This window comes from Crocuta crocuta, unplaced genomic scaffold (assembly GCF_008692635.1).
Source record: "Crocuta crocuta isolate KB4526 unplaced genomic scaffold, BGI_CrCroc_1.0 scaffold83, whole genome shotgun sequence".
NCBI classification, from domain to species: Eukaryota; Metazoa; Chordata; class Mammalia; order Carnivora; family Hyaenidae; genus Crocuta; species Crocuta crocuta.
Window position 1 is genome coordinate 6791533 of NW_027529638.1, and position 10306 is coordinate 6801838.

Sequence of the window (10306 nt, forward strand, 5' to 3'; positions counted from 1 at the left end):
TTTGACCACACAAACATGATAAAATTAAGAGAAGTTTAATGTTTATCATAAATCCCATAGGATCTGAGAATATTTTTATGACCCTGAATATGAAAATTCCCATGAGAAACATTTGCATTTTGTCACCGCATAAAAAACAAAGCAAATTGCAAGTAAGGTACAGAGAACTTAATTAAATATATTTCACCAAATTTTAATTATTGATTACCTACAAAACCATTGTAGTAATATTCTCACTGACCAGCTAACATGAAAAAGATTAATTTTTAATTTTAAGTAGTTTTCTAAAAGAAGAGGGGCGCCTGGGTGGCTCAGTCAGTTAAGCGTCTGACTTTGGCTCAGGTCATGATATCACAGTTCATGGGTTTGGCCCGCATCGGGCTCTGTGCTGACAGCCAGCTCAGAGCCTGGAGCCTGTCTTGGGATTCAGTGTCTCCCTCTCTCTCTGACCCTCCCCTGCTCACGCTGTCTCTCTTTTTTTTCTCTCTCTCTTTCTCAGAAATAAATTTAAAAAATTAAAAATTAAAAATAAATAAAAGAAAAAGATCCTCACTCTAATCCTGGTTTATAGTTTAAAATGTTAATATATGATAATGAGGCTACCTTCTGAATAACTAGTAGAAAGTAATCACTGGGATATTTGTTTTTATATTTTAATATACCCAATGGGGAAAAAATAGTCTGTAACTTTGGCAAGATGTAAAAACTCCTGGTAATTTTTGTAGTTAAACTTCTGATGCAGTTTTTAGTACTTATATACTACTATTTTACACCAATATGAATAGCAATCTCACAAAGCACTTACAAAATTCAGAATCTTTGGTAGAACAAGATTAGTATAAAACCTACATTAAAAATTTGTTTCTGAATTATAAAATCAAACATATTCAAAGTAAAAGAAAGAATGATATGTTTGGTATCTGTCTATTCATATTTGTATTGATTCTTCTATGTGTTTGCCCACTCTGTTTTTCTCTTGGGTTGGTTGTCCTTTTCCCATTGATTTAAGGGCTCTTTTTATATCAGAGATTGGTCCTTCAGTTAGCAAATGTGTCACAAAATGTTTTCTAGTTATTGTCTACTAGTGTTTACTGTATTTAAGATAATTTTTCTATACACATGCTTATACAGTAACTTTAGATTTGCTCATTTAGTGATTTCTAATTTTCATTTTATTCTCTAAAATTTCTACCTCACTCTCTCATATTTTCTTCTTATTCATTTATGATTTTGTTTAATAAAACTTAAGCCTTTGATTCAGCTATTTTGATTCTGGTAAAAGTAAAGTGAATAGCTGATTTTTCAAGTGGCTAGCCCACTTACTTCAATATCACCTATAATTTACTTTTCCCTCTGACTTGAAATAATAATACCTTCTGTGATAAACAAAATAATGCTCTTCCAAAGAACGCCATATCCCAATCCCCAGAACCTGTGAATAAATTAGGTTATGTGGCCAAGAGGAATTAAGGTTGCAGATGGACTTAAGGTTGCTAATTAGACAAACTTGTGATGTGGAGATTATCCTGCATGATCTAGGTGGGCCCAAAGTAATCATGAGTGTGCTTATAAGTGGAAGAGGGAGATAGAAGAGACAGAATCACAGAGAGATTTGAAAATATTATGCTGCTGATTTTGAAAATGGAGGAAGGGACATGAAGTAATGCAGGTTACTTCTAGAAGATTGAAAAGGCAAGGAAATGTCCTCCAGAGCCTCCAGAAGGGATGAAGTCATGCTAACACCTTGATTTTGGCCCAGTGAGACCCATTTTGGACTTAGACTTCCAGAAACATAAAATAATAAATTTGTGTTGTTTTAAGGCAGTATGTTTGTGATAATTTGTTACAGCAGTAATATAAAACTAGTATGTCTTATTTTATTTTATGAGCAAGGAAATAGAGAATTAAAGTGACATTAATTTTCTAATTAATGGCACATTTTGGTTACTATAAAGGGCTCCTTATTTTTAGGTCCATAAGCTAAACTTCTTATATTTACAAATAATAAAAATTAATAAAAGAATAAGAAAAAAATCAGTATATATGCTGCCTAAGTGAGCACAAGAATAAGAAAAAAAATTAGAACTTAAAAATATAGCACAAATAATTGAAGGGTTGAACTATAAGTAAAATGAAAAAAAATAGAAGGTAACTACTGTGCAGTTCAACATTACTATGGAGACCAACAGTAGATTACCCTGAGGATTGGACAATCAGCTCTTCTAACTTTAGAGTATACTTTTCTATGGACATACCTGACATTTTTAGAATTTCCAGAGCCACACAAATGAGTGGCCACAATAATGATGCCATAAAATAAAGCTTTTACTTTACTGAGAAGCTAGGAAAACGTTGAGGATATTATGCAACCTTACCTTTCTACTCAATGTATGATTTCCTTTCCACATACAGGTTGGACAGAACAACTTTTCATATCAGTGGGAAAGTGTCATGTAACAGAGAGAATCTTTCCAAGTGTACTTTCTCATGCATTTTTCTGGTGTAGAGCAAGCATGAAGTATTAGGCTTTGAAAGAGTGTTGAGAGATTTACAGTCAAGATAACACTGTAAATTTAGGCTTTTATGTATCCCTGTAGCACCAAAAATGAATCAATAATACATAAAAACGTTAAGAGAGAAAACAAAAAAGACATTGTCAAACTCAAACATGAGATAAGTCTCCATGGATGAAACATAGAAGAGAAATGCCAGAAATTCTGCCAGACTCTAAATCCAAAAGTAAGCATTGGTAGCTAGGATTTTGTTTCTGAAAGCTAACAGAGACAAAAATGTGGCATGTAAGATGGAGAACTGAAACCACATCCACTGATCAAGGCCAGGGCCTGGGGTGGAACTCTCTCCTAATAGAAAAATGAAAACACTGTTGTATCTGCTGCTTGGTCACAAAGCGTATATGGAACTTCAGGCCTAAGCAGAGAGGACAATAGGCACAGCTCCTTGACTGTGGAAAAAAATCAAGTTATTAGGTGGCTTGATGAACAGATCTGCAGTACTGTTAAATCAACATGTACTGATGACTCCAAACTCTATTATAAAACTATTTTATCCTAGAGATTTGGAAGAGGCACCATACGACCACCAGATAAGCAGGCGTGAGCACAGAAGTAGAAAGAGTGAGATAGAAATGCAAAGTAAAATTTCAAAATACATACACATGTGTGTGTACGTGCGTGCGTGCACGCGTGCACAGACATACTATCCAAGAACAGTAACAATAAAGCCAACAATCAGAGGAATCCATCCCTGATGAAATTAACTTAGAGAACAGTCTAACAAAGATATTTAAATAAATATCTAGCAAATTCTAGCAATATATATCTAGCAAATGATATAAATGAGTATAAATGAAATAAATGATATAAATGAATGATCTAAATGATCTAGCAAATTCTAGCAATAAATATCTAGCAAATATCTAGCAAATGACATAAATGAAGCCAGTTTTCTTTAAAAAAAGAAAAAGAGGAGAGCTGTGTTTGTGCAGCAACTGAAAAATTTTATACATTGATTTAGACTAGTGGATAGGACTACCATTTTCAATGGTCATTATCAATTTCACTTTTAGTTTTTAAAATATATACATCCTCAGTAGTATAGTTTTATTAATATGAGAATAAATACTTGCTTGAAAATATCTTAACTGTTTCTTAAATTAACTTATACAAACCTATGTGGTTTGGCATCTTTGGGTGTTTGTACATTTATGGGCTTGTAGGTAAACATAAAAAGAAAAATTTATCCCAGTAATACATAAACTTTGCATCATAAAGCTGACAATTGTTGTTGCTTTATTGTCTTCTGATATGTAAACACTGTAGCCAAATAAAAGATAAAGATAAAAAAGGAAAAGAAAAAGAAATCTGAAAAAGACAAAAATAAAAGAAAAAAAGCAGGTAAATATGAGAATCATAGAACTTACAAAAATTAAAAATGAAGTTACTGAGTTTTTTTTTAAATTCAATAAATGGAATAAAGCTCATGATAAGACATAATGGATACAAAAAAATTAGTAAACTTAAAGATAATATCAAGAAATTCACCTCAAAAGTAGAAACAAAGAGATTTATTTAAAAAGAAGATAAATGTAGGAGTTAAGAGGTGATATTTAATTAAAGGGAGAGAGCAGGTGAGAGACTGCAAAGCTTTACAATGTGTCCAATAAAGTATTCTAACAGAAGATAATGGAGGGAATAGAGAAATAATTATTAAAAAAATAATACCTGAGAAATTTCCAAACTCAAGACAGTCATAAGTCTTCAGATCAAGAACACTCTAAATATCATGTAAAAAAATGAAACTAAATTCAAATGAGGTGTATCCTACTGAATATATATAAAATTAAGAATAAAGATTAAAAATATAATGAGGTACATCTACACACTACTAGAACAGCTAAAGTACAAGGAGCAACTAGAACTCTCCTACATTGTTGGTAGGATTATAAAATTAGACAACCACTTTCAAAAGTATCCTTGATATATCTTATAAAAACAAGCAAGCAAACACACTTCTGTGTGAACCAGACACCACATCCCTAAATATTGACCTAAGAGAAATAAAACTGTACATCTACACTAACATCTGTAGGAGAATGTTTATAAAAGATCTATTTATAATAGTCCCCAAACTGGAACTCAAGCATTCATCAACTGGTGAAAAGTGAGTAGATAAACAAATGGTGGAACATCCATACAGTGGAATGAAACTTAGCAGTAAAAAGACACAAAGTATGATTCATACAACAGTATGAATAAATCTCCAAAGCTAAGCTAGAAATCAAACACAAAATCTTCTATAATCCCATTTATGTAGCATTCTGAAAAAGATATCCATAGAGATAGTAATGAGATCATTGTCAGAGACTGGAGATATGTGAGGCGTTGAATAACAAGGGGCATGAAAGAATTTTGGGGTTGATGGCAATGTTCTAGATATTGAGCTATTCACATGAAAAAAGCAGATTTCACTTATGAAAAATATACCTCAAAAAACCTGAATTTTTAAAAATGAATGAAGAAAAATATTAAAAGCTATTGGACAGAAAAAAAGAACACATTTTAACCCACAGTAGTCCTCTCCTTGAAAAATAAAAGGCAACAGAAGGCAAAACACTAATAGCTTTAAAGTAAAGAGGAAGAAACTATATAAACCTGATATTTTATATCCAGTCGAACTATCATTCAAGAATGAGTCAGGGACGCCAGGGTGGCTCAGTTGGTTCAGTGTCTGACTCTTGATTTCAGCTCAGGTCATGATCTCACAGTCTTGTGATAGAGCCCTGTGTCTGGCTTAGCACAGAGTCTGCTTGGGATTCTCTTTCTGCCCCTACCCCATTAGGGCTCTCCTTTTCTCTCAAAATAAATAAATAAACTAAAAAAAAAAAAAAGAATGAGGAAATATAATTATATTTTCAGATATACAAAAGCTAAAAGACATTACTACTTATGGCTTTTCACTAAAAGAACTAATAAAAAATGTCTTTCAGCCATAGTAAAATAAAACCAGTAGGGACACATGAGATGTTGTTTTTAATGGTGTATAAAATTGAATGAAAATAAATTTAATTAGCACTGAGTGTAAGAAAATTCACTACTTTCACATTTTAAAAAGTCGAGGAATTATAAGACTGAAGAGGATAATAATGGTTAATTAAAACATGCTAAGATTATTTTTCTGTTTGAAAAAGAATGGAAATACTAAATAACTTAAAAAGTATGTAAGAAAAATCTATAGTTAAATATTATGCCAAAAAATAAAGATTACAACTAAAAGACAAAATATATAATCAAAAATAAATGACTCAGCAGATATAAAGTGGAGAAGAGAAAATTTTTGGAATTTTTTGAATAAGATAAACCAGAAAAAAACTTTTTTAAGCAAGCAAAAAAAAAAAAAAAAAGAATGGTTGGCATAAAATATAAAATAACTTAGTAAAAATAAGTGCAGCCATATCAGAAATATTAATAATTGAGATCATTAAGTTGGATAAAACAAAACTTTGCTCTATGCTTCTAACAATACACTAAACCTAAAGACCATACACAACAGCTGAAAATGAAAAATAAAATCTATCTTATACAAACACTAGCCAAAGAAAATTATTTTAGCAATATAATATTTGAAAAAATCAAATTAAAAAATGGGTGCCTGGATGGTTCAGTCATTTGAGCATCCTGATTCTTGGTTTCAGACTAGGTCATGATCTCAGGGTTCATGGGATCAATAGAATAACTCAAAAGAATGAGAGGACAAACCATAGACTGGGAGAAAATGTTTGCAAAAAACACATCTGATTAAAGGTTTGTTATCCAAAATTTACAAAGAATTCTTAAAACTCAACAGTAAGGGGAACCTGGGTGACTCAGTCAGTTAAGCCTCTGACTTTGGCTCATGGTTCATGAGTTCGTGCTCCAAGTTGGGCTTTGTGCTGACAGCTTGGAGCCTGGAGCCTGCTTCAGATTCTGTGTCTCCTTCTCTCTCTAACGCTCCCTCACTCATTCTCTCTCTCTCTCTCTCTCAAAAATCAATAAATAATTTAAAAAATTTTTCAGATAAACCTCAACAATAAGAAAGCAAACAAATCTGATTCAAACAATGGGCAAAAGACTTGAACAGACTTCTCACCAAAGAAGATATACAGATGACAAATATGCATAAAAAAGATGTACCACATCATATGTTACCAAGGAATTACAAATTAAAGCAATAATAAGATACTATTACACACCTATTAAAATAGCCAAAATATGAAACAGTGACAACGACAAATGCTAGAGGGGATGTGAAGCAACAGGCTTGCTCATATATCTCTGGTGGGAATGCAAAATGGCATAGTTCTCTGGAAGACTTTTCAATTTTTGGCAATTTCTTAGGAAGCTGTATATATTCTTACCTAATGACCACCTAATGACCTAGCCATTGTGCTTTTTGGCATCTACCCAAAGAAGTTAAACACTTATGACCACACAAAAATTGATACACAGATGTTTATAGCAGATTTATTTATAATTGCCAAATTTTGAGAGCAACAAAGATGTCCGTCAGTAGGTGAATGCATAAACTGTGATATGTCCAGACAATGGAATATTATTCAGCACTAAACAGAAATGAGCTATCAAGCTATGAAGAAACATGGAGGAATCTTAAATGCATGTTACTTAGTGAAAGAAAACAATCTAGTAAGGTTCCATACTATAGTTTTAGGACTTTCTCAAAAAGGCAAAAATATGGAGACAATAAAAAGGTCAGTGAATGCCAGAGGTCAGAGGAAGTAGAGGTGAAGAAGCAGAGCATAGCTAATTTTTAGGATAATGAAAATACTCTATGACTTTATAATGATGAATATATGTCCATTATATACTATATATTACACTATTATACGTTTGTCCATACCCAGAGAATTTACAACACCAAGAGTGAAATTTAAGTTAAACTAGGGACTTTGGGTGATTTTGTGTGATGCAAAGGTTTAGCTTTGGTTTAAAAAAAAAAGTATTATTCTGGTGAGGGATTTGATAATGGGGGAGACTATGCACATGAGGGGAAAAGGGAATATGAGAAATATCCATTCCTTCTTCTCAATTTTGTTGTAAACCTGAAATGTCTCTAAAAAATTGCCTTTAAAAATAAAAAAGATGCACTATTTGGGCAGTGGTGTCTTTATAGAACTAGCTTGGCTTCAGATTTCCAACTTAGTTCCTATTCGTGAAGCTTCCAAGATTGATTCACCTTCCTTTCCAGAGATTCTGAGAAATATCCAGTACTCTTAAGGATTACCATAATCCTTTTCTGTTGATGCCTAGCAGAACTGGTTTTACTGCTTACAGCTGGAAACCTAAACTGATACAGCTCTGAGGTCCAATCTACCTGGAACGTAGAGGAAGAGTTCATCATGTAAACTCTGTTGTTGTTGTTTTTTTTTTTTACAAATAGTTTATTGTCAAATTAGTTTCCANAAACTCTGTTAAGAAACAAAGACCGTGACCTTGGGCTGGATTGTTGGGAATCTGGGCATCATAGCATTAGGTGAAAGTTTGAAGACTCTAAGAGTATGCCCACTTCCACTAAAACTCCACTGAAACTGCTGTCTGAGGTTACCTATGATTTTCTTACTGTTAAATACAATGCAATCTCTTCTCAAGTTTAATCTTTCTGCTATATTTGACACTGTTGGCCATTCCCTCCTTCTTGAAGCTCTGTAGTCTCTTGACAGAATTTTGAGGGCAGAGATCAAGCAGAATGATCTTTGTATTTCCAGTACATTTCATTCTGCTTGACACACGGCACTCAATGAGATTTCAATAAATGAATAAATACATATTGTATTTTTAACTACAACTAAAAGAGAGAGCTTAATTGAATAAAGCACACAGGAAATTTTGGTTGATTGCGGAAAAAGAACACTAATTCATTTTGACTGTTTTGAGCCCACTGTAATTATAGTGATTAATGGCATGTAAGCAAATTGTAAAGTAATGCAAATATATCAACGGGGTTGGTCTATTTGTTAACATATGTTGATATATCAATTAAATTATGGAGTAAAAAGATAATGAAGGAACTATAAAAATGGTATGCAGTTGTCAAGATCCCAAAGAACATCAAAAGTCCTGTGGATATTCAGTTAATCATACAGGCCTTTATCTCAACAAAACCAAAAGTACCTTCGCCGCCTGTCGCTCCCTCGCCTGCCGGGAGTCCGACGTGGAAGTTGCTGGCGGACCAGACTTCCAAAGAAAAGTCTCGGAGCCGGAGGAGCCGGAGGCGAGGCTTGCAGATTTGCCAGCGCCGGGGCTCGAATAGGAGGCTGGGGCCTGTCTTTAACCACCGACAAGGGCAGACAGGGCGGTTCATCATGGGTGGCTTTTTCTCAAGTATTTTTTCTAGTCTGTTTGGAACCCGGGATATGAGGATTTTAATTTTGGGATTAGATGGAGCAGGAAAAAACTACAATTTTGTACAGACTACAGGTTGGAGAAGTCATTACTATGATTCCTACTATTGGATTTAATGCTGAGACAGTAACATACAAAAACTTTAAGTTCCAAGTCTGGGATTTGAGAGGACAGACAAGTATCAGGCTATACTGGAGATGTTATTATTCAAACACAGATGCAGTCATTTATGTAGTAGATTTATGTGACCGAGACCGAATTGGCATTTCCAAATCAGAGTTAGTTGCCATGTTGGAGGAAGAAGGTCTGAGAAAAGCCATTTTAGCGGTGTTTGCAAATAAGCATGACATGGAACAGGCCATGACTCCCTCAAGGATGGCAAATTCACTTGGGTGACCTGCGTTGAAGGACAGAAAATGGCAAATATTCAAAACTTTAGCAACCAAAGTCACTGGCCTTGATGAGGCAATGGAATGGTTAGTTGAAACATTAAAGAGCAGACAGTAATTCAGTCATTTCTGTTCCTCTGAAATGAAGACTACATCACATATCCCTTTGGAAACAGTTAAGTGTGCTTCATGCTACTAAATGTTAAAACTCTATGATTGTTGGCATATACCAAACTGACTGCAATATTTGTAATAAATATAAAAATAAGTGTTCAGTTGGAAGGGTAGCTCACCATTATTGAACCAACTGAATGTCTTGTGTGTAATGTAAAATCTTTCCTTGCTTTCTTGTGTTAATTATATATTCTATTTGTATGGAATTCTTATTCAAATAGAGTCCTATTAAAGAATGTATTAAAGAATTCATTCTCATTAAAGGAAAACACCCTCCTATTTTTGAATCAGTGGTTGCATCTTATTTGTATAAACACTGATAAATATCTTAACTCAGATATTCCCCATAAATAATTTCTTCCAGAGATTAGATTCAATAGACTAGGAACATAGTGTGAGTTAGTACATATTCATTTGCTTAATGACTGCTTTTATATAACCTGTTTTGTTTAAAAGCTTTTGGTTATAGGCATGAAGCTGAAATAATTATTTTGGTGGTTAACTTCACTGACCTCTGTAGTTGTGATTTTATAGTACTTTATAGCTGTTGGAAAAAATTTACATATAGTAACTCCGTAAGATAGGTAGGACAGGTTGTAATGTCCTCATTTTATGGACATGGACTCAAGGTTCTGATGAGTTGGCTTTCTCGGGATCACCTTGCTAGTAAGGTGGGAACAGGACTCAAAGTAAGATTTCAGGGTCAGAAGCTTGTCCCATAAACTACACCATTAATTCCTAAAAATGTCCAACACTGGCCAGAGACAACCGTAACTGCTTAAATAAAATTATGGTAATTGTACTTGACACAATACATTTAAAATAATA

The 10306-nt window shown here is 33.5% G+C and overlaps 1 pseudogene; it reads left to right on the forward strand.

The window, feature by feature from the left end:
- Positions 1–8947: 8947 nt before the first annotated feature.
- LOC144230112 (ADP-ribosylation factor-like protein 1 pseudogene) lies at positions 8948–9422 on the forward strand (annotated as a pseudogene).
- Positions 9423–10306: the final 884 nt, after the last annotated feature.